The sequence below is a fragment of the Dysidea avara genome, chromosome 2 (genome assembly GCF_963678975.1).
Source record: "Dysidea avara chromosome 2, odDysAvar1.4, whole genome shotgun sequence".
NCBI classification, from domain to species: Eukaryota; Metazoa; Porifera; class Demospongiae; order Dictyoceratida; family Dysideidae; genus Dysidea; species Dysidea avara.
The window spans coordinates 38,104,536-38,129,547 of NC_089273.1; the positions used below are offsets into that span (position 1 = coordinate 38,104,536).

General features: G+C 37.3%; 2 long non-coding RNA genes across 3 annotated transcripts in view; both read right to left on the bottom strand.

Moving 5' to 3' along the window:
* Positions 1-25,012, bottom strand: part of LOC136247265 (uncharacterized) — a 41,540-nt gene that overhangs the window by 13,092 nt on the left and 3,436 nt on the right. The window lies entirely within an intron of this gene.
* LOC136247272 (uncharacterized) lies at positions 372-2,990 on the bottom strand. 2 transcript variants are annotated; one of them, XR_010697304.1, is made up of 10 exons: positions 2,786-2,990; positions 2,595-2,638; positions 2,366-2,536; positions 2,256-2,316; positions 2,016-2,204; positions 939-1,954; positions 828-888; positions 697-776; positions 590-641; positions 372-533 (listed from the first exon to the last, which is right to left on the bottom strand). It is a non-coding gene; the product is annotated as an uncharacterized lncRNA (long non-coding RNA). The 2 variants fall into 2 exon arrangements; XR_010697303.1 differs by having other exon boundaries at positions 590-776.

Below are 25,012 nucleotides of genomic sequence, written 5' to 3' on the forward strand. Positions count from 1 at the left end.
AAGAGCCTTTAGGAACATTTGGATGTTCCAACAGGTTGCTTAAGGATGATGCAGTGGAATGCTCTACTGACTGATGAACAAAATGCCTGTTTGAAGCCTTTAAACTCAATAATGGCTAAATGTGACCAGCACTGTGAAAAATACTCACAATAATAAGGTCTATGACAGTCTTATTATGTTAGTATTGGAATGAAATAGTACAGCATATATTATTAGATTAGGACATCACTATAACAAGCTTATTGAATACACTTAAGACAGTTATTAGAGATTAAATCACTAGTATAGTGCAGTGTATTATCAGACTATACTAAGCCTATTTCAACCATATATTGGCTACTATACTACTGTACTTTTTTACTTTCCTATAATCTGTGGCTACCTTCATTAAATAATTTCTATAATTATATTTGTAATGAATTTAATTGTGTAAATATGTTAAAACCACAACAGGTACAGCTAGTAAATCAATGTCTCCTTGGCCAGCCATGACAGTATCAAATCAATTTCGTCATTTATCAGTCTTTATCCAACTGCAGCAGGTAAGAAAGTAAATACAATTCACGAGTTCCATTACAAATTACATCACCTTGTAGAACTCTGTGACAATCTGTTAGTCGTCTGGTAGAACAGTCCCACAGCTCCAATACAAAGATGGTAAATATAGTGTGTATTCTGGACAATCGTTGGACTTACAGTTTGTAACAATAAGAATCTCATAAAGCCTGAGACCTTGTCTGGAAACCTATGTAGAATGGCAGCTAGGTCCCACAACTCTATTAAAGATGGTAAATATAATGCATATACTGAACAATCATTGTACTTACAGTTGAGACTGACAATCCATGTAGAACTAAGACAAGTCTGATAAGACCAGGTCTCACAGCCCTAAATGGAGGTAAAAATAATTCATAATCTGGATTACTTGGTGTACTTACAGTTGTTATCAGTGAGTCTAACTAGACATAAAACTGCCACTTAGTATGTGACTTTGTTGGGCTAATATCATACAAAGATTTTTGAACTGTCATATTTCAGTCAAGAACAATGATATCAAGCTGTAACTAGTAGGTATGGTTATCAAGTGTTAAAATAAGTACATTCAAGCATTGATTTATGTTAAATCCCTATTCTTTGGCTAATGTATAAGCATACCTGCTAATTAGAGTTTGATATATGTGACCTGATCTTGGAAAACCTACCCTTTTGGCACATGGGTCAATTTTCTGTTTTATAGCTTAAATGAGGTACTAGGTGCTCATCTATCTTGTGTTAAAATTTCAGCTTAATATCTTTAAGCATTCCTGAGATATGGCCGATTTTCTGTCCTGTACATTACAAACTAACTTTTATGGTGAGTTCTGTGGGTGATTAAGGGTGACAAATGGTGACAAATCATTTTGTTTACTAATAATTCCATTCTTACCATCTAAAATACTTTAAAAGACATTTCTGATAGTTTAATGAAGTATTCTTGGTACTTTTCTGCAATTAAATGCCATGTTTCATTGTCTAAGACTAAGTTTTTGCCATTCCAGTAGCTGAACAAATCACCCAATTTGTAAGTTACTTGTTGTCCCACGCATGTGAAATTACTACATGGTCTGATATAATCATCCATATCTCCTTGGAAAAAGAAACTATGGGTGTGAAACTTCACAGCAAGAAGGTTTAATAGTTGTTTTATCCAAATCTGCAAAAAAATTAATTTAAAAAATATTGTTGAAATTTTCATTTGAGTTTTCCCAAAAAGTTAGCTTGTGCCCAAAAGGTAGGTTTTCCAAGATCCGGTCACATATTCACTCTTGGCTGAGATATAACCATTCAAAAATCTTCGTCTGACTTTTGCCCATACCAAAAACTCACAAAAATACTCCTACCATGTGGCCATTTTTATGTCTAGTACGTAAGCTCACAAGAAGCATCTGATACTTTGCTAACCAAGTCCAAGAATCTTGTAATCACGAAGTACAAGACTAAATATACTATAATTTGCATGCTCTCAGTAAACTTACTTTTGTTAGCAATACGAGCATGGTAAGTGAAATAAGGACAAACAAGATGGAACAGGTTCTTGAAAGCACTCAACTCATTTACATTGCCAAACGTACATGAGGTAACAGCCATCAGCTGTTGATAAATACAGGAAAACATGAAGAAATGAGACCGGTTCCCAGAAGAAATGAGACCAGTTTCCCACAAACCTAAACGAAGGTAAATATAAATTGTATACTTGACACTCTCAGTGTACTTACTTACAGATGTTAGCAATAAGAAGAATCTCCTAGAGCTGAGACTAAGTATGTAATTCCTACCCTTTTGAAAAGAGAATGAATAAAAACACAATCAGGCTTAATGCTCTTACAGCTGTAAGTAATTAGAAGATAAGGTTTAACAACTCAGTGAAAAAAGAACAAAACTGTCCACATATGGTCGCTACCAGATTCTTTAAAAGGAAGCAGCTGTCATTGAAGGAAATTAACACTGCAGATGTCGTACACTGACAACCTGGAGAACTAAGAGGTCTGAAAAGTAACTGTACATTTGAAGAGATAATATACAAAATCATAAGAGCAGACAATGCATACTCTTACCGTTTATGGCTGATGAACTGTGTCCACTCATCATCTACCATTAGCTGAGATAATCATAACAGGTTATAAAACATGTAATACGTACATAGCAACACCAAAGTTGAATCATTTGCAGGCCATTGTCATACACAATAAGCAATTTAATACGGCTAAACCTATCGTACAAGCTATCATTTTAGTCTACTACTTACTCATCTAGAGATGTTTTTGATCACTGCCATCGTAGGAATTGTCCACCACGCCACTTCGCCACTACAGACTGCCAGCAGGGATGTACAGTTGTGGTCCATAACTATCACCGTGCGGAGCATGGTTCATTGGACGATGGCGCCGATCGCGCACACTCTCTCCGCGAGATACAACGTCATTATCATTCACATTTCAGCATTTACAACCTCTGACACAACAATAGCGACAAAAATGGCGACTTAATTGCATATGATACGTAGTCTAGCGTAGCCAGACCATTTCCTTTCTTTTGTGTGGGGGCGGGAAAGAAAAGGGTCTGGTGAACATAGTATCGCATCGTCGTTGGGCTATCCCGAGATTGTGGGGATTCTACTGCGCAGCTTCCGGATTGTTGTTTGGTGCAAATGACGTGATCTGCTGCATTTACGTCCTGTTACCATAGATATTTCAGTAGTAGCTATGGTAACAGGATGCAAATGACGCCAATATTAGCAAACACGTCATTCGTACCAATCAACATTCCGGAAGCTGCGCAGTAGAATCCCCACAATCTCGAGATAGCCCAACAACGATGCTATACTATGTTCATCAGACCCTTTTCTTCCCCCCCCCCCCCCCCCCCCCCCTCCCCACACAAAAGAAAGAAAATGGCCTGGCTACGCAGATTATCTGATCCGCATGCGCGCACCACTTACCCTTCAATTTTAAACAAACATTACTACGAATTTTTGCAGGTGTACAAGAAAATCTGGAATTGTATGACTCTTAGAAAGAATTGATTTAATAATTAATTTTTCTGGTATTATATGCTTTGCCATATGAAAATGTGTGCGTATGAAATTATCACAACAAAGCTAGCTAGCAATATAGTGATTAATAGCAGTGCATGTGCACTTATTGTAAAATCATCATGACTTTGTTTGATACAGTAAAAAAAAGCTTAAGTCACGTGCTGTCTGTATAAACAAAAGTCCATGAATAATGAGATGGTGAAGCTAAAAAGTTATCACATTTAGTTGAGTAGGCAAAGCCATATAAAGAATGTGTATTAAACTAAAGTATAATCTGTTTCCCATAATATAGGATGGAGTTTATACTAAAGTATAAGATATTAGTATAATGCAAGACTATATACTGAGATTATTTGTATAGTTTAAGCCATTAGATATACCATCTTATATTCCTCTTTTTTCACAGTGCAGGATTGCAAAAAGAGGGAATGTGGACATAAACTACACCCTGCCACACTATCACTCATATCTCAGTATTGAAATACAATATGTGACTGTGCCTACAAAAAGAGGGCATGTGGGCACAAACTACATCCCATTACTTTACAGGTCATATCTCAGTATTGGAACGAAATATTTACATTCTGTAACTTGCATCCTAAAGCCAATCAAATGTGTACTAAGAGCTGAAAATTGCGTTGCCATAGCATAATGGCAAAAAACGTTATGAGTAATGAAAGTTTGAAAAAATAGGCAAAAATCATGAGCATACATAACCATCATCTTTTTGCAGGCCCAGTCACATATTAACTTGTACCATATAGCTAATTAAATATCAAGACACACGATAGTGTGTCGTGCGGCCCAATAAGCCGGCGCGCCACACCGTGAGTATATTGACAGGAAGAAAGAAAACGTCATTTTCACATATTTGTATCTCGGTGATACCTCATCCGATTGGAACCAAATTTGCTGCAGAGTTGCGCGCCAGCTAGGGGAGTCTACATTCCAAAGTTGAAGGAAATCACTCAAGCCATTTCCGAGATACGAGTGGCCACAGTTTCGTTTTTTCTTTTCTTCTTCGTCTTTTCGCACACTTGCAAAAATTGCTATAAAACGCAAACGCGTAATCCGATCGCCTTGAAATTTGGCACACAGAAGGGAAGTACAAAGGAGTTATGATTCAGAATGAATGATTCAGGAGTTATGACTGATTATTCGCGTAAAACAAGATCGATTTGTTGCCACGCCTACAGGGTAAACCGCTTCATGGAATGAGTTGAAAATTTCTATGTAGATGGAGTAACCATCGTAGGAGTGCCTTTTGGTGGTTTGAAAGGAATCGAGATAAAGACCACGGAGATATGACACAAAACCCAACCCGTGTCACAATTACGCGATCGATTTTTATGAATAAAAAAGTATTAGTTTTCACGCCTACTAGGCAAAACCGCTTAGAGCAATGAGCTGAAAATCGGTGTATAGCTGGAATAATCTTCATTGAAAGTCCTTGCAGCAGTATAGAAGAATTGGATTACAAACCACTGAGTTATGATTCGAAAGCCAACTCCGTGTAGCAAATGCGAGATGGAGATATTCTAATAGAACAGTAGAGCATTCAGCTAATTTATTTACTCCATTATAGAATTCTATTACCATATTCTGTAGGGAGTTCAGCTACAAACAGTTAATCTTATAGACAGTTCAGCAAGAAGCAAGTCACCCTATAGAGAGTTCAGCTACAAATATATCGCTGTAGTGATTCATAACATTGCAAGTCACACTGAAGAGAGTTCAGCTATAAACAAGTCATGCACCCTGTAGAGAGTTCGGCTACACTCTCTAGAGAATTCAGCTACAAACAAGTCACTGTGGAGAGAGTTCAGCTACAAAGAAACTATTCTGTAAAGAGTTCATCTATACAAACAAGTTACCCTATAGAGATCACCTGCAAACAAGTAACCCTGAAGAGAGTTCAGATACAGACAAGTCACTTTATAGTTTATACTGTGTTCAGCTACAAGTAAGTCACTCTGTAGAGAAATCAGCTACAAATAAGTCACTCATTAGAGAATTCAGCTACCACCAAGTCACTCTGTAAAGAATTTTGCTACAAACAAGTCACAGTGTAGAGAGTTCAGCAACCAAAATACTACTCTGTAAAGAATTCAGCTATACAAACAAGTTACTCTGTAGAGAGATCAGCTAGAAACAACAGAGAGTTCAGCTAGAAGAAGTCACCCTGTAGAGAACTCAGCTGCAAAGAAACCCTGTAGAGAGATCAACTACAAACAAATCACCCTGCAGAGCATTCAGCTATAAACAAATTACACTGTAGAAAGTTCAGGTACAAACAAATCACCCTATATACAGTTCAGCTACAAAAAAATCACTCTGTAGAGAGTTAAGCTACAAAGAAGTTATGCTACAGTGAGATCAGTTTGAAACAAGAGGTTTAAGCTACAAACAAATTAACCTGTAGAGAGTTCAACTATGAACAGATCATCCTGTAGATAGTTCAGCTAGATACAAGTCACCCTATAGAGAGATCAGCTAGAGGAAGTCCCCTTGTACAGAAATCAGCTAGAAAAAGTTGCCTTGTAGAAAGTTTAGTAAAAAAAGAAACCATCCTGTAGAGGGTTCAGCTACAAACAAATCACCCTGTAGAGAGTTCAGCTGCAAACAAATCACCCTGTAGAGAGTTCAGCTACAAACAAATCAACATGTAGAGAGATCAGCTCGAGGAAGTCACCTTGTAGAGGGATCAGCTAGAAACAAGTCACCTGGTAGAGAGTTCAGGTACAAAGAAACCACCATGTAGACAGTTCAGCTACAAACACATCACCTGTAGAGAGTTCACACAGCTATAAACAAATCACCCTGTAGAGAGATCAGCTAGAAGAGGTCACCTTGTAGAGAGTTCAGCTACAAAGAAACCATCATGTAGAGAGTTCAGCTGCAAACAAAACACACTGTAGAGAGTTCAGCTACAAAAAGATCACCCTGTAGAGAGTTCAGCTAGAAGAAGTCACCTTTTAGAGAGTTCAGCTACAAAGAAACCATCATGTAGAGAGTTCAGCTACAACGAAATCACCATGTAGAGAGTTTAGCTGCAAACAAATAACCTGTAGAGAGTTCAGCTAGAAAAAATCACCCTGTAGAGAGATAAGCTAGAAGAAGTTACCTTGTAGAGAGTTCAGCTACAAAGAAACCGCCATGTAGAGAGTTCAGCCTCAAACAAATCACCGTGTAGAGAATTCAACTACAAACAAATTGCCCTGTAGAGGGATCAGCTAGAAGAAGTTACCTTGTAGAGAGTTCAACTACAAAGAAACCGCCATGTAGAGAGTTCAGCCTCAAACAAATCACCATGTAGAGAATTCAACTACAAACAAATCGCCCTGTAGAAGGATCAGCTAGAAGAGGTCACCTTGTAGAGAGTTCAGCTACAAAGAAACCATCATGTAGAAAGTTCAGCTACAAAGAAATCACCTTGTAGAGAGTTCAGCTAGAAGAAGTCACCTTGTAAAGAGTTCAGCTACAAAGAAACCACTATGTAGAGAGTTTAACTGCAACAAATCACCAGTAGAGAGTTCAGCTAGAAACACATCACCCTGGAGAGAGATGAGCTAGAAGAGGTCATCTTATAGTGAGTTCAGCTACAAAGAAACCACCACATAAAGAGGTCAGCTGCAAATAAATCACTTGTTGAGAGTTCAGCTACAAACAAATCCCCCTGTAGAGGGATCAGCTAGAAGAAGTCACCTTGTAGAGAGTTCAGCTACAAAGAAACCATCATATAGAGTTCAGCTACAAAGAAATCACCCTGTAGAGAGTTCAGCTAGAAGAAGTCACCTTGTAGAGAGTTCAGCTACAAAGAAACCATCATAATAGAGAGTTCAGCTACAAAGAAAGCACCCTGTAGAAAGACCAGCTAGAAGAAGTCACCTTGTAGAGTGTTCAGTTACAAAGAAACCATCATGTAGAGAGTTCAGCTGCAAACAAATCACCCTGTAGAGAGTTCAGCTACAAAAACATCACCCTGTAGAGAGTTCAGCTAGAAGAAGTCACCTTGTAGAGAGTTCAGCTACAAAGAAACCATCATGTAGAGAGTTCAGCTACAAAGAAACCACCATGTAGAGAGTTTAGCTGCAAACAAATCACCTGTAGAGAGTTCATCTAGAAACAAATCACCCTGTAGAGAGATCAGCTAGAAGAGGTCACCTTATAGATAGTTCAGCTACATTTCAAGTCACCCAGTGGAGAGATCAGCTGCAAAATAATATCCTGTGGGGAATAATGGGCATGTAATAAATATATGTATATAATTTGTATAATTATTAATAAAATCAAAAATAATTGAAGTATTAAAAATCTTCTTTAAGTTCTTTTCTTCTTCCTGTGGTAAAGAAAAAACACATGGGTTAAAAACCCCCAAAGCCAGCCATTGGCCGGCTTTGCAGTATACAAATACAAAAAGAAGTGATATCTAATCAAAAACAGTCAAGCTGTAAAAAAAGGTGCGGCCCCCAAAAAGGCCATGATGAAAAAAGAGGTGAAATCTAAGGTGGCGGCCAAGAAATGGCTGTGATGGTAGGTTAATGATAAAAATTTTAATAAAGACAATTCAGATGAATTTTGTGCCGCTTGGTCTTGGCACCAAATTCACCTGAATTGTCGTTATTAATATTTTTACCATTAACCTACCATCACAGCCATGTCTTGGCCGCCACCTTGGATTTCACATGTTTTTTCACCATGGCCTTTTTGGGGGCCGCACCTTTTTTTACAGCTTGGCTGTTTTTGATTAGATTTAATAAATACTGAAAATTGCATTGCCATAGCATTTTCTATGACAAAATTCTTTTCTGATGACTTGGAAAGCACTTGAAAGTTAATCAATTTTTCTGTAGTGTATACTATTTTACAGGTTGTATTGGACTGAAGTGGAAATTTAATGTACACTAGTATAGTCGCAGATGTACATGACCTCACTTGTATCATTGCTTTTAACTTGCAATTTGTGACCTGATCTTGGAAAACCTACCTTTTTGGCACATTCGTCAATTTTCTGTTTTATAGCTTAAATAAGGTACTGGGTACTTACTCATCTATCTTGTGTCAAAATTTCAGCTTAATATCTTTAAGCATTCCTGAGATATGGCCAATTTTCTCTCCTGTGCATTACAAACTAACTTTTATGGTAATGTATTGAGTTCTGTGAGTGATTAAGGGTGACAAATGGTGACAGATCACTTTGTTTACTAGCAATTCCATTTTTACCATCTAGAATACTTTAAAAGACATTTCTGATAGTTTAATGAAGTATTCTTGGTACATTTCTGCAATTAAATCCCATGTATTATTGTCTAAGACTAAGTTTTAGCCATTCCAGCACCTGAACAAATCATCCAATTTGTAAGTTAATTGTTGTCTCACGCATGTGAAATTACTACATAATCTGATATAATCATCCACATCTCCTAAGAAAAAGAAGCTATGGGTGCGAAACTTCACAGCAAGAAGGTTTAATAGTTGCTTTATCCAAATGTGCAAAAAAAATTTGTATTGAAAAAATTGTTGAAATTTTCAATGGAGTTTTCCCAAATTGTTTGCTTGTGCCCAAAAGGTAGGTTTTCCAAGATCCGGTCACATTTTTCAATTATCACTTTGTCCACATTCACTTAATTAAGGGAGTCATTTTTCAGCGGTATATCTAGCTAATTATAGGGTTTCCATCAGTAAGAATATATTGCTGTTGAAAATAACTTTGATTACCTACTGACAATATATCACTGCCTTATTGGTCTATATGCATAATTTGGAAATATGTATCTATATCACAAGTAAATGTGCAAAGCACTTTCAGCATGCTTATTTTAGGGGGTCTAGGGGCATGCCTCCCAGAAAATATTTGAAAATTAGAAGCTATGACAGTGAATTTAGTAGCATTTTAGCCACTAACTTGTACAATCTAACTGAAATAAGAAGCTAGCTAGCTAGTATTTAAATCATTTAATAATGGATCTTCTAGACTATTGTAAAGTGAAATTTAATATAATAATTTTTGGAATAGGTAGCTTTTCCAAAGTCTTGTCTTAGTTAGCTAACAAGTGCAGTTACAATGTCATTTTAAAGGGATGTACTCTCCATTAAATGGCGATTCTGTTTTAGAAATTCATCTCTAACTTCAGCTGCTGATGGAGTATAGCCTGTGGAGTTGTGTATGTTCAATAGTGCCAATCCATTAAGCATATTTTGGTTCATTGTGGTACAAAGGTATTTCTTAATCATACGTGGGGTGCTAAATGATCTTTCTGCCTCACGTTATGTTACTGGCAGTACCATAGTGTGAATCAATATTCTCCTGATGTTTGGAAACATCATTGCACTTGTATGCTGAATGGAGGATGGTAGTGTGTAAGGAAGTTCTTTATCTTCACAATATGCATGCCAAAGTTGAAGTTCTGCATGAGCAGTGGAAGCAGCATCCACATCATCATCAAAGAAAGCTATTATTTCATTATCTGTAGCCTTTTGTGAAGAAGAGAAACAAGATGGAACAACGCCTAAATACCTCAGGGCAGTTAGTGAATGAGAATAGAAACTGGATTATTATACTTCTCAGCACATTTGAATGCATTTGTAAACAAAATTTTGAATTGTGTTTCAATGTCTGAGTGAGTATCGTTTCAGAACGGAAACATGTTGGACAGCTTTAATTATATCCAGTTCCCTAGCTTGCAGTGATTTTGTCAAACTCTCAGTAAAAGACATTTAATCCAAAACCCTCAAGCTGTAAAAAATAGAGTGTGGCCCCCCCAAAAGACTATGGCGAAAAAAGATAGTCTTTTGGGGGCGCACTCTTTTTTTTACAGCTAGGCTGTTTTGAATTAGATATAAATTCTTTTTGTAATTGTATACCCCTGGAGCTTTTTAAACCTATCTTTAATTATTTGCCACATGAAAAAGATTTAATTATAATCATAATCAAGATATAAAGCAGATTTTTAATATACTTTAACTAATTTTATCAGTAATTATACAAAATATATATAATGTAGTAGTTGTAACATGGACACAAGTGATTTGCCCGAAATATATGCACAAGCACAAGGCGCAGCCCAAGTGCGAGTGTGTATATTTCAGACAAATCACAAGTGCCCATGTTACAACTAATATGTGACCCTATTTTGGAAAACCATACATCTGGGCACATGCAAAATTTGTGGGAATTCTCAATTGAAAATTTCAGTGATTTTTTTAAAATTAATTTTTTTGCATATTCTGATAAAGCAACTATTAAGCCTTCTTTCTGTGAAATTTCATACCCATAGCTTCTTTTATCTAGGAGATATACTAGTAGAGCTGCTAAGTCTTAAAAACAGGAAGGTTTGTGCGCTTTGTGATAAAAGCATGAAACTTGGTACACAGCTTGTATATACCCTAAAGGTCATTTTAAGATCGGGAGCCACCTCAGATTTGACCTTTTGTGACCTCTAGAGGTCAATTAAGTTAAAAATGCCTTATTTCTACCTTTTGACCACTTTTTCAATAAATAAATATAAAGTGTTGGGTGTCAAATGAAAGCTGAATATTCAAGGAGTACAGTGAGACTAGAATCATGTCTGTACTGTATTCTATTGTAATTTTATGCTATTATTTACCTGATTACATGTATATAAATTTGTACAACAATGGTAATTTCAATTAAACAATAGAAAGTTCACAGACAATAGTTTACATTTATAAATCATAGTGACATTCTCCCTGGCAGAAGCATAGAGCAGTGCACTTAAGTGCAGCCTTGACACACACTGTCTGGTACATCCTTTTTTACAACCACAATGGATTAGTTCATGGCATGCTATGGATGCTTCTGAAATTGTGCTCCAAAGAGGTTCCCAGCCTGTACTAGTCTTTCTCCACCCCCAATTTGCAGGGTTAGGAAGTTCCTGCATAGGAGTTAAGGCCCTTTTCCAGCAAATAGACTGGTATCTAGCTCGTTTAATATGTTGTTTGAGTACTTCACAAGTTGGTGGCAGGTTCTCAAGACTGTGTGAACAAGTATTTCCTACTATCATTAACAGTCATGATATCACTTGTACAATCATATAGCAGCACAACAAACCGTTCCAATGTTTCCATTACCACATCACTGATCTCAGTTTGCATCAATGGAAACTCTTCAAAAGCCTCGATGACCTCATGATAAACTTTCCATGTATTCCAAGCTGTCTTCTTGCCCCTACCACAAAATGATGAGACAGTATTGCATCCTGTAAATGTATGAAACATTGGGAGAGTAGCACAAATTCTAGGATCCATGGTAACAACTAGTCAACTACTTCATGGATAGGTATATACCTAAAATTATATCCAGTTCCAAAGGCCAGCCACAACTCCTCAAGGTTTATCACATTAAATATAGAAATCGCTAGTATTACTATGTCAGTGTCTACAGTCCTCACAGATAACTTTCTATATCCTTTATTTACAGCATCAGATGCACGGAGGAATACACGTGTGTCTGCTTCTTCTCGGGAACAGGGAACCACATTATCTAGATCAGCATCAGCCAGTGAGCATAATACATTGGTTCTGTCAGTTGCATATATACTCTTACCATCTACAATTGGGATCTTTATTACCTGGTGAGAAAGAAACCTGAAACGTTCAGTTTTATTTTCATCCAAGTGTAAGAAATCTTTCCATTTAGGTGGAATTACTGTAGTAGAAGCAACTCTTCTTCATACGCCTTTTCCTCTCTTCTCCCTTGTTGTTGCTTTCTAACTATTTTCCATATACACATCCCAAACAATGTCAACTCTATTGGCATTCTGTAACTGAAACAATATATATGAACCAAACACTGTGTCTGCATAATCTTGAAAAGTTCTTGCCGTTCCAGGATGAAGCATGTGAACAACAGCAGCACCATCAAGAATTATGGCATCAACGTTAGGTGCATGTAACAACTGTTTTTCACACAGTTCAAGACAATGGAGGAGATCTGACTTTGCACTAGGTCTAATTTTTCCTCCCAATGACAATGATGGTGGAGTGGCCTGATTTTCATGGGCAAAGAATGTATCCAAATCCCCATCTCTGATTTGACAAGATTTATATATAGTCTAGAAAAAAGACTACAGTCATTCTTTAGTGCTGTGATTTGATTCTGCTGTCTTGTAGGATGATGTTTGATTGTTGGTTTGCTAAATAAAGACAACTTATTTTTGATGATTGGCTCTGTGATGGGTTTTTCACATTTCTCAAGTCGTTCTTCAATAAACCTTTTGTACTGATCCTCACCAATCGCTTCAATTTCCTGGACTGTTTTTTCAACAGAATTATCCATAATATCTCTTGTATCAAGGACCAATAAATCTTGACCTTTCTCAAGAAATGGATTTCCAAACTCTTCGAACACTGCAATTAAAGAATTTACATCTTTCTGAAATGTGTGCTGAACACTACAATACTGTTCATGATGTAAGTGTTTGCCATCTTCCTGTGCTATGTTCGCATACTCCTCAAATTCTACTACAATTCTTGCAACTTCAGGTCCAGCTACCATCCAACGCCTCAAAGCTAAGGGATCAGTTGTCAATCCAATTGCTCCTCCTGACTCTTTGACTGTAGCATTATTTTGCTCATGGTACTGGTCAATAGCCATTGCTGAAAACTTGTTGCTAGTTTTGTGGATGACGAATTTTCCTGCATGAAATTCTGCCACAATATCTGGATGCTTTTCAGAAAGTGCCATCATGTCACGAATATGTACAGGTAGCCACCTGGAGTAATGAATGTGGTCTAGTGCAAACATCCAGGGAGTGATCTTTGCAAGGGATTCAATGTAAAGCTGAAAATTTCCCTCCCAAATAGACCTAACATACAGCAGTAAAAGAGTCTCCAGGGACAATGTTTAATGTATATCTTTGTAACAGAACATGGTACAGACATAATTCCAGTCTCATTTTACTCCTTGAATATTCAGCTTTCATTTGATACCCAACACTTGATATTTATTCATTGTAGAAATGGTCAAAAGGTAGAAATTAGGCATTTTTAATACTTAATTGACCTCTAGAGGTCACAAAAGGTCAAATCTGAGGTGGCTCCCGATCTTAAAGTGACCTTTATGGTACATGCAAACTATGTACCAAGTTTCATACTTTTATCACAAAGTGCACAAAGAAAGTACTTAGCAGCTCTACTATACTGAATTATATCAGACCATGTAGTAGTTTCACAATGCGTGGGACAACAATTAACTTACAAATTGGGTGATTTGTTCATTCAACATTTTCGTGTCTTTACACAATATTACAAGTGATTTAATTGAGAAAAAGCACAAAGAACACATGATTAAACTCTCAAGGATCTCTTTTCAATAATTTTAGATTGTAAGAATGGTGATCTTTGTCAACAAAGTGATTTGTCATCAATTTGTCACATCTGATCACTACTCAGTTCTATGAACTGATAATGAAAAGTTAGTTTGTAATGTATTAGACAGTAAATTGGCCATATCTTTGGAATGCTTCAACGTATCATCACAAAATTTTCACACAAGGTAGATAACCACTCAGTGCTTCATTGTAGCTATAAAAAATAAAATTGGCCAATGTGCCCAGATGTATGGTTAGATCTACAAAAACCGTTCTTATCGCCCAAGACAGGAAGTTTGATTTTTTCACACAAACACAAAGCTTAATGAATGCACTATCAAGTTTCACTGCCACAGTCGACCAGAGTAAAGTGGTCTGCTTTTGCTGGCTGCTTTTTTAGAGCACAGTGGCGAGCTGTACGAGTGGTCTGGGGTCTTGATGGAGCCCTGGCCAACCATGTGATGGCTCTGTGTGGCTGTACAGCACCGTGGTGTTGGACAATGACCTGTGCTGTAAATGTCCTTTCATTTTAGCCAGTTCTGAGCCCTGAATGGCCTATAACTTGGCTTAATTCATCCCAGTAGGTTTCTTTTCAATTTTTGAACACAATCTTGCCCGCCTTCCAGGGCCCCCGCCTACCACTCTTCTAGAGCTCGCCTGATACAGACAACCTCGGTTTAAAAACTATCTAAAATTTCGGGAAACTTAGCTGTTGACTACTTCTTCAGTGGATGATCAGGAAGGTAAGAAATTGTTGTGAAACGTGTGAAAATTTGGTATGCGTAGCTACCACGATTGGCCCGCAGCTACAACACCCTGAATATTTAAAACCGACGTTTCTCGATACTTTTAAATGGGTGATAAGAACGGTTTTCCCAGGGACAGTCACATATAAAGACAATTAAAAGTACTTACTTTTACTAGCCATGAATAAACTAAAGTAGTGAATGCTATTAACAGTAATGGCCAAATAAATTAAGCTCTATGCCTAGTGTCTGGACATCGCCGTGACTATTGAATGCAACATGGTCAATATAAACTAACCTGTGACCTCCTTCGTTCAGTAAAACAACGAACTATCTTCTTCCCCAAGTCCATGACCTATGCTTTGGCTCACTGTACAAAATTAAAACCCACTATCAATCCTGTGAAGTGTCGCTATATTAAAGTAGAGGAGATCACACAGTTTCATCAAAGAAATCGAATGATTTCTGAGAATGCTTGGAATGCATTAATAAGAATAGGAGGTAGTATGTACAAGTTATATCACTCCTGGGAGGGATATAACTTGCATATACTACCTCAATTTCTCAATACATTCCTAAGCACTGATATACCACTTATACACCTTCTCTTCCCTTTGAAGTGAGGTGTGAAAGTGGTATATATCAAGACACCATGTGGCTTAAAATGAGGTATGGAAGTTTGGAAATTAAACTGTTTGTTACTGGTTACAATAGTAACATAATAACAACCTAGTTACGACATTTAAAATGTCATCTTATGAATAACATTGTACACCTATGGTAACAGTGGGCACTTCAATTCCCATATCAAGCCGGCCAAGAAGCCGGCACGCCACACCGTGAGTATATTTACAGGAAGAAAGTAAAGGCGATTTTCACACCTTTTTAGCTCCGTCATTCCTTATCCGATTGAAACCAAAGTTGCTACAGAAGTTCCGGATAGGTAGGGGAGTCCACATTCCAAATTTGAAGACAATCGCTCTAGACATTTCCGAATTACGAGCGGTCAAAGTTTGGGTTTTTTCTTCGTTTTTCTTCTGCTTCTTTTCGCACACTTTGCAAAATCCGCCGTAAAACACGAATTCGTGCTCTAATCGAGCTGAAATATGGCACCCTTACAGGGCTCATTACGGCGAATCTCAGTACCAAGTTTGTAGGAATCCGATGGACATTCACAGAGTTATTACCGATTATTTGCGTAAAATAAGGTCGAAGATCTGTCACGCCCACAGGGTAAACCGCTTGAAAGATTAAGCTGCAAATTGCTATGTAGATGGAGTAACTATCGTAAGGTACCTTTTTGTAGTTAGAAAGGAATCCAGTTAAAGGCCATTGAGATATGATACAAAACCCAATCTGTGTCACAATTAAGCGATCGATTTTTATGAATAAAAAACTTAATTTTCACGCCTACCAGGAATACCGCTCAGAGCAGTGAGCTGAAAATCGGTGTGTAGCTGAAATAATTATCATAGAAAGTCCTTGCAGTAGTACAGAAGAATCGGATTACAAACCACTGAGTTATGATTCCAAAGCCAACTACGTGTAGCATATGCGAGATCGAGATACTCTAATAGAACAGTCACCCTAATAGAGCATTCAGCTACGTTTATAACTTACCCCATTATAGAATTATATGACATTGCAAGTTATTCTGTAGGGAGTTCAGCTACAAGCAGTTAATCTTATAGACAATTCAGCTACAAGCAAGTCACTCTGTAGCGAGTTCAGCTACAAATATATTGCTGTAGAAATTCAGAACATTATAAGTCGTACTGAAGAGAATTCAGCTATAAACAAATCACCTTGTACAGACAACAAGTCACTCTGTAGAGAATTCAGCTACAAACAAGTCAATGCATAAAGGGTTCAACTACAAAAAAGCTACCCAGTAGAGAGTTCATCTAGATCAGCTACAAGCATGTCACTCTGTAGTACAAACAAGTTACCGTGTAACTGGAGAATTCAGCAACCAATCAAAAAAAAACTACTCTATAAAGAGTTCAGCTATACAAACATGTTATAACTCTATAGAGAAAGTTATAACTCTATAGAGAGATCAGCTAGAAACAATTAGACATCCAGTAGAGAGATCAGCTACAAGACATCACCTTACAGAGAGTTTGGTTACAAAGAAACCACCATGTAGAGAGTTCAGATGCAAACATATCACCCTGTAGAGAGTGCAGCTATGAACAAATCACCCTGTAGGGAGTTCAGCTAGAAAAAGTCATCCTGTAGAGAGATCAGCTAGATCACCTTGTAGAGAGTTCAACTACAAACAAATCACCCTGCAGATAGTTCAGCTACAAACAAGTCACCCTATAGAGAGATCAGCTAGAAGAAGTTACCTTGTACAGAGCTCAGCTACAAAGAAGCCATCGTACAAAGAGTTCAGCTGCAAACAAATCACCTTGTAGAAAGTTCAGCTACGAACAGATCACCCTGTAGAGAGATCAACTAGAAGAAACCACCATGTAGAGAGTTCAGCTACAAACAAATCATCTGTAGAAAGTTCAGCCAGAAACAAGCTCACCCTGTAGAGAGATCAGCTAGAAACAAGTCACCCCGTAGAGAGAGCAGCTACAAGGAAACCATCCTGTAGAGATTTCAATTACAAACAGATAAACCTATTGAGAGTTCAGCTAGAAACAAGTCACCGTGTAGAGAGATCAGCTAGAAACAAGTCACCCTGTAGAGAGATCAGCTACAAAGAAACCCACCTGTAGAGAGTTCAATTGCAAACAGAAAACCCTATAGAAAGTTCAGCTAGAAACAAGTCACCCTGTAAAGAGATCAGCTACAAAGAAACCATCTTGTAGAGAGCTCAATCGCAAACAGAAATCCCTATAGAGAGTTCAGCTAGAAACAAATTACCGTGTAGAGAGATCAGCTAGAAACAAGTCATCCAGTGATCAGCTAGAAACAAGTCACCCTGTAGAGAGACCAATTACAAACAGAAAACCCTATAGAGAGTTCAGCTAGAAACAAGTCACCATGTAGAGAGATCAGCTAGAAACAAGTCATCCAGAGATTAGCTAGAAACAAGTCACCCTGTAGAGAGATCAGCTATAAAGAAACCGTCTTGTAGAGAGTTCAATTAAAAACAAATAACCTTCTAGAGAGTTCAACTAGAAACAAGTCACCGTGTAGAAAGATCAGCTAGAAACAAGTCATCCAGAGATCAGCTAGAAACAAGTCACCCTGTAGAGAGATCAGCTACAAAGAAACCATCCTGTAGAGAGTTCAGCTACAATCAAGTTACACTAGAGATATCAGCTCACTTCTTTTTGTATTGCAAGTCACAAAGCTGGCCATATGGCTTTGATGCTGCTTCCTTTTAACTTGTAAGGAATTGTGGAAGAACGGTTGTAATTGTATGTATAGCTTTTGTCTGATGAAATATTTGTATATTTACCATCGAATGAGGATATCATATACTGTAGTTAATAAGATGACCTCTTACATAACTAAACTGTAGCTGAAACTCTCATTGTTTGTAGCTGAACTCTTTTCAGGGTGATTTGTTTCTAGCTGAACTCTCTACAGGATGATTTGTCTCTAGCTGAACTCTCTACAGGGTGATTTGTATGCAGCTGAACTCTCTACATGGTGATTTCTTTGTAGCTGGACTCTCTACAAGATGATTTGTTTCTATATTTAAACCAAAACAGCCAAGCTGTAAAAAAAGAGTGCAGCCCCCAAGGTGAAAAAAGAAGTGAAATCCAAGGTGGCGGCCAAGAAATGGCTGTGATGGTAGGTTAATGGCAAAAAATTTAATTACGACAATTAAGGTGAATTTGGTGCCGAATCCTAGTGTAGGAGGCAACACAAATTCACCTGAATTATATTGTCGTAATTAAAATTTTTGCCATTAACCTACCATCACAGCCATTTCTTGGCCGCCACCTTGGATTTCACATCTTTTTTCACCTTGGGGGCCGCACTCTTTTTTTATAGCTTGGCTGTTTTGGTTTAGATTAGTTTATCTCATTTTAAGCCAGGTCTAAACAGTGGGTAACAGTAGGCAACAGTGGGTAACAGTAGGAAACAGTGGGTACCAGCAGGCAACAGTGGGTAATAGTAGGCAACAGTGGGTAACAGTAGGAAACAGTGGGCACCAGCAGGCAACAGTGGGTAACTGTAGGTAACAGTGGGTAACATGAGGCTACAGTGGGTAACAACAGGTAACAGTGGGTAGCAACAGGTAACAGTGGGTAACAGGAGGCAACAGTGGGTAACATTAGGTAACAGTGTATAACAGTAGGCAACAGCGGGTAACAGGAGGCAACAGTGGGTAACAGCAGGTAACAGTGGGTAACGGTAGTAAACAGTGGGTAACAGCAGACAACAGTGGGTAACAGAATGTAACAGTAGATAACAGCAGGCAACAGTGGGTAATGGAATGCTTTTATAATATATATCACACCTAGGCATCAACACCTTATTGCTTATTTATAGTAGACTAGTAAATTATTGCACAATCACAAAGGCTAAGTATACTGATTAAACAGCTGTACCATGGTATCTGATGGGAGCTAGGTATCTAATGTAACTTTGGGTATGGCTTTGTCTCCTGATTGGCAATCCTTTTTCTATTTTAGACTAATTGGTGACCAGGTGTGTAGCCAGGGTTTTTCAGAGGGAGCTCTGTCTATCAAAAATAACTGACAGAATGCAGCCCTCAGGTGCTGAAAAATCTTGAGCATTTTAATGCATCTGTTATGAGGGTATGCTATATGCATACACCCAAGTGAAGTGCATGATCATGGTATGAGTGTATTTTATTACATTGTTGTTGTTACTCAGCTTTACATGACTAGCGACTTCTGACTACAGCATAATATATAACAGGGGAAGATCTAGGATTTTTAGAAGGGGGTTTCCAGTTATGCTGATAAGCAGGGGTCTGGGGGTGCAGCCCCCAGCTGCTGACAAGGTTGTAATCTCACAATATCTCAAAAGTTCATATTAAACTTTAAAAGCTTAGTGTTTAAAACTATACAATAGCTACACATTAAGTTTAGAGCTTCTGACTTACCAACTGATGCACCTCAGTGATTATCATCTAATAATAAATTATGTAAACCGGACAGTAAAATATTTTTAGAAATGCCTTGTGCATGCAGTTCCTGACAAAATGTTCATTGTTTGCTACAATTAGTGGTAGAAGGTCTTTGTGATATAGCTTAAAGCCACCTGACCTAGTACTGCAGGGAAGGAAAATTAAGATAATATGTGACCGGGTCTGCGAAAACAGGGCATGTGGACACAAACTACACCCCATCGCTCTACAGGTCATATCTCCGTATTAGAAAGTATATGTCCATTCTGTAACTTGCATCATGATGCCAAATAAATGCTTACTAAGAGTTGAAGATTGCAATGCAATAGCATAATGGTACAAAAAGTTATGAGTGATGAAAGTGTGAAAAAATAGGCAAAACTCATGTGCCCACATGCCCTATTATCACAGGCCTAGTCACATATTGTTTGTATAATATACATTTTGGATTGACTTGAAGCATGAAAATAAAGTTTGGTGTACATTAGGGATCAGTTACTGTATGGGTAGCTGAGTTATAAGACTAACTGAAGTAATCGCAATAAATTATATAGAACACAACATATTATATAGCATGCTAAGAACCATGTGTGCTTCACTTACAAAAATCCTGTAGCTGTAGCTAGGTTACTGTACAAGTGCATGAAATGGTGATAGATATACAGGGCCTTAAAAGTAGCAATAAATGTGGAGGATTCTTAATAGTGTTACCTCCTAGTGAATGTTCTATTAGAGTATTTGACTGACTGTTATATTAGAGTACCTCAACCTTGTAAGAAATTTTATTTACACAATTATGGGATGAAACTATAGGATTGAGGATGGAGAAGGGACCCTGTGCTCTACTTGAATTCACTACTGTATTGAGAGGAAGATGGCTACTGTTAAACAAAGAACAGCACAATTATAGTAGTTATTACCTATTCACTGATTATCTAATGGTTGGACAGATGCTCTGAGGTGAGCTAACCCAAAGGGGTTTCCAGAAACCCCGGAAACCCCCTAAAACCGTCCCTGTATAAATTCACACCTAGTTGAATCAACTACATGGTATCTGATCTAGAAGCATTCCTACTGTACATTATTTTGTTCAACATTTAATTTCCTTTGACACCTGTTGATAACAATGCAATTCTTCTAACTCCATGCTCTATTAGAGTATAGCTGACTGCTTTATTAGAGTATAGCTTCTGGAAATATAGTCCGTTTGGCTCAAAAATACTATCAGTAGTTTTCATCAGACCCTGGTTGTTGGAGTACAGGGACGGCTTCAGGAGAGTTTCTGAGGTTTTCAGAAACCAGTAAAGCAAATCAAACTACTCTAATAGAGCAGTCACCCTAATAGAGCATTTATTGTATCAGTAGTACTTCATTTACACCATAGATCTTCTACCCCACTGATCTATGCTTGCACTAAACCAGTATAGTATTAATTGATAAGTAACTGATTCATAAAGCAATGAGAAATAAGAGCTGAAAGAGGATAGTGTTATCTGGAAGTTTTTGAGACCTTTTTATTTATTCATTTATATATTTATTTATTAAGGCTTTACAGCACAAGTGCTAAAGGTCTTTTATTTTGGTCTCAACTTCAGATCTATGACTTCACAAAAGGCTGGATTGGACACTGGTCACCAAAATCTCTGGAGCTGCCTATTTACTTTTATATCAAGATTTTAAGGACTAGTGCTGTTTTAATGGAAATGGTATAGTTCCATGGCCACCATTTTGTAAACTGTTACCATGGCCACCATAAGTATTATTACAAGTGCCTCCATATCCAAAAAAAGATCATTAGGTATTAATCTACTTGTGAACCAATTATGGTGCTTTATCAAAGTGCACAATAAGTTTGATGTACTGGGATCTTTTTTATTTAAAATTTAATTAGCAAAGCCCACCAAGGGCAACATGCTAATGTACATTACAAATCACAATGATTTAGCTTATCTATAATGTCCTTAAAAGTGTCAATATTTATTGTGTGCATATTGTCTATTGTTAATTTGTTCCAGTCTATGATTGTCCTTAGTAGGAATGAGTACTTGTATAGATCAATTCTGGATTGGAGCTGTGCAAATTGTGGAATGAGTATATGACAGAGGAGCTGGTTGAGGTAAACAATGATTTGATAGCATTACTAAGTTTCTCACAATCTTGAAAATTAATACAAGTCTCGCATCTCCTCTCTTATATACTTTCCAAACTTGGCCATTTTAGGTAGTTCAACATATCTCAAACACCATCTTGTTGATGACTAGATTTGTGTTAGGGTTCATTAAGGACAAATCTTGCATCTCGATGTTGGATCATTTCTAGTTTGTGAATTATAGTTTGGTGATGAGGATCCCAGATGGCTGAGCAGTATCAATAGAAGGTAACAGTAGTTGCTTGTACAAGTGTTCTTTGATTTGGATTGGAGCATTACATAAATTCCTTTTCAAAATCCAAGAATACGGTTGACACAGATATAATTGATGTGGGGTTCCCATGATAGTTTATGATAAAGGCGGATACCAAGGTATGTGGGTTCTGACACTATATTCAAAGGTATGCTCGACATTTTATAGGTAAAGGTACTTTTACTATACTGCTGCACTAGTAGGCACCCTTGCTGTATTTAGTTTGAACAATCTGGGAAAAGTGATCAGGCTTTTGTGAAGCTCTTCTACTATTCTAGATAAATCTGCACCTGCACCCATTCCATATTGTGGAGCACCTTAATTATTTATGAGGTCAATTACTCCTCTATCTCTTTTTATTGAAGCATTGTTTTGTCGATGCACTTCATTAATTGCAATATTGGACAACAGTCTTGTTAGCCATAAAATAGCAATATCTTTCAGATGAATGAGAATCTGGTGAGCATAATCAGTGTGCTCCAGAGCAAAAAAAACAATGAAACCAGCTCAGTTATAGTGCAACCAGGCATAAACCTCCAAACTTATTTTACTTCCTCGCCCACGCATTTATTTCTATATGCCACTAGATACATTCTATAATGTTTTTATCCTTTCATGTGTTGCTTTGCTCATTAGTATTTCATAATTTGTTGTTTTTTTGTGGTTATACATATTTGCAGTGTCTCAGAGCGTACTTTTATAAATTGTGGTTTTCAACAAATTTCACAGAAAAATCCTCAATCTGACTTTACGATGTCATAAAACAAAAAGTAAAAAGAAATTTACAAAACCCCAGCTACAAATTTTAGCAAGAGTACATAATATATATATTTAGGAGAGTATCCAACGCTGTATTGTCCCTTCAAAACGCACTGCGTATTAATGTTACGCAATAGTCATCATCACCATAGGTGCTAACTTGCTTCAAGAGCTACAAGGGCCTTGAAGTGCTTGCAGGTCTTCCCTTTGGTATATCAACGCCTATCAACAAGTCTTTCATGGCGAAGCCATGTGTTGGAGTTTACTGAAATTATACTAAAATATTCAGATATGTTACACAATATTGCACAATTATTACGCAGTGTGTTTTGAAGGGGTAATATAGGCGTTGGATACTCTCCTAAATATATATATTATGAACTCTTGATTTTAGTCATGTCTATCTTCTTTCAGAAAATAATGAGTACATGTAAAAAATTTGAAGTATGTAAAACTAGATACATTTTTTGAAACCCTATGAAAATCACAAAAATCACCATAACTTACTTTTACAACATTTTTTACAAACCTGGTACTACAAATTGTTGGGCTTGATGAGACCTTTCATCTACTAGAAAATTATTGGAAAACTCAAAAGTATATAAAACTAGATACAAAAAAACCAAAAACCATAAATATACCATTTTTGAGATAATTGTGGTTGTTGCCATGGTAACCTGTGTACAGATATGTACAGATACATGAGTATAACCATGTGCAAAAAACAGAATTAGGATGTGTGGTGTATGTCTCAAGTTATAACCAGAAACATGAAATTTACCTTTTTGGAAGTACAGTACATGCCCGGTTGCACTATAGGATATCCATGTACATTCAAAAGGTTACCACATGTCCGAAATGTACACAATCAGTATGCAGTATTCTAATTCAATATAAAAACAACGACAGAGTTTTTCCTCATGATTAGACCATTGCTAGAATTAAATAAGTGGTATTTACTCAGTGCATGAACTAGACTACATGAAAACAGAAGTGAGTACACACCTAAAGGTTGTACAGTAATGTTATGCTGGTAATGTAATATCTCCACTGAGAACTCTATAGCCTAAAATGCATTATACCCATAAGTGCATTATTACATCATGAAGAATAAGTTTAGCCAAAACTGTTATGGCACTGCTTTTTATTTGAATAAATCACATTATATGCATAGTAAAAGTGGATGGGGCTTATCAAATGGGGAGGCCCAATATCCGGGTTACATCACAAAGAAGAAGTTTTAAAACCCATTTCCACCTTTACGTAGCCTCAATTCCCAAATTAATATTAGTATGCATCAATAGTGGGCGGAGGAAGCGTGGTCTGCAGTGTTGCAATATCCAGATTTGTTCCTTATGGGATTGTCTATATGTGACTGGGTCTGCGAAAACAGAGCATGTGGGCACAAACTACACCCCATCACTCTACAGGTTATATATCAGTATTGGAAAAGATATCTGCATTCTGTAACTTGCATCATAAAGCCAATTATATGCTTACCAAGAGCTGAAAATTGCACTGTAATATCATAATGGTATTAAAAGTTATGAGTGATGAAAGTTTGAAAAAGTAGGCAAAAATCATGTGCCCACATGCTCTATTTTCACAGGCCCAGTCATATATATCTCTGTACCAATATTTGATGCTTGTATCACAAAATGCACAATTGTTATGCTATGCTACTGCATTAACATATGTGAAGAAACATTGCCATGTGCTGGTCTCCATCTGTAATAATTATGGAAATCACAGGGAGAAAACATCCTTGAATTGGCTGGTAGATCTCTAAGCATTTGAGTGTAAATGGAATGGGTCCAGAGTTAAGGCTACTTAGCTTTGTTTGATCGTGGACTGCAGCACCTTTTCAAACACACTTTAAAACCCATAATATCCCAGCATACCTTTTCTAATTTTATATGTACTATACAGTGCAGTTGGTACGACACCTTTACAGTCACAACAGTATAGTGGGGTCTTTGATTCATTAAAGTGTGTTATAATGTGGCTTGTAACCTACAATGGAACCCCTCTAAAAGGACACCCCTGAACTGATGACAACCTCTTTATAAAGGACATGTGTCTGGGTCCCAAATTAATCAAAAAAAGGTACTTTGTACATGCACCCTTCAATAAAG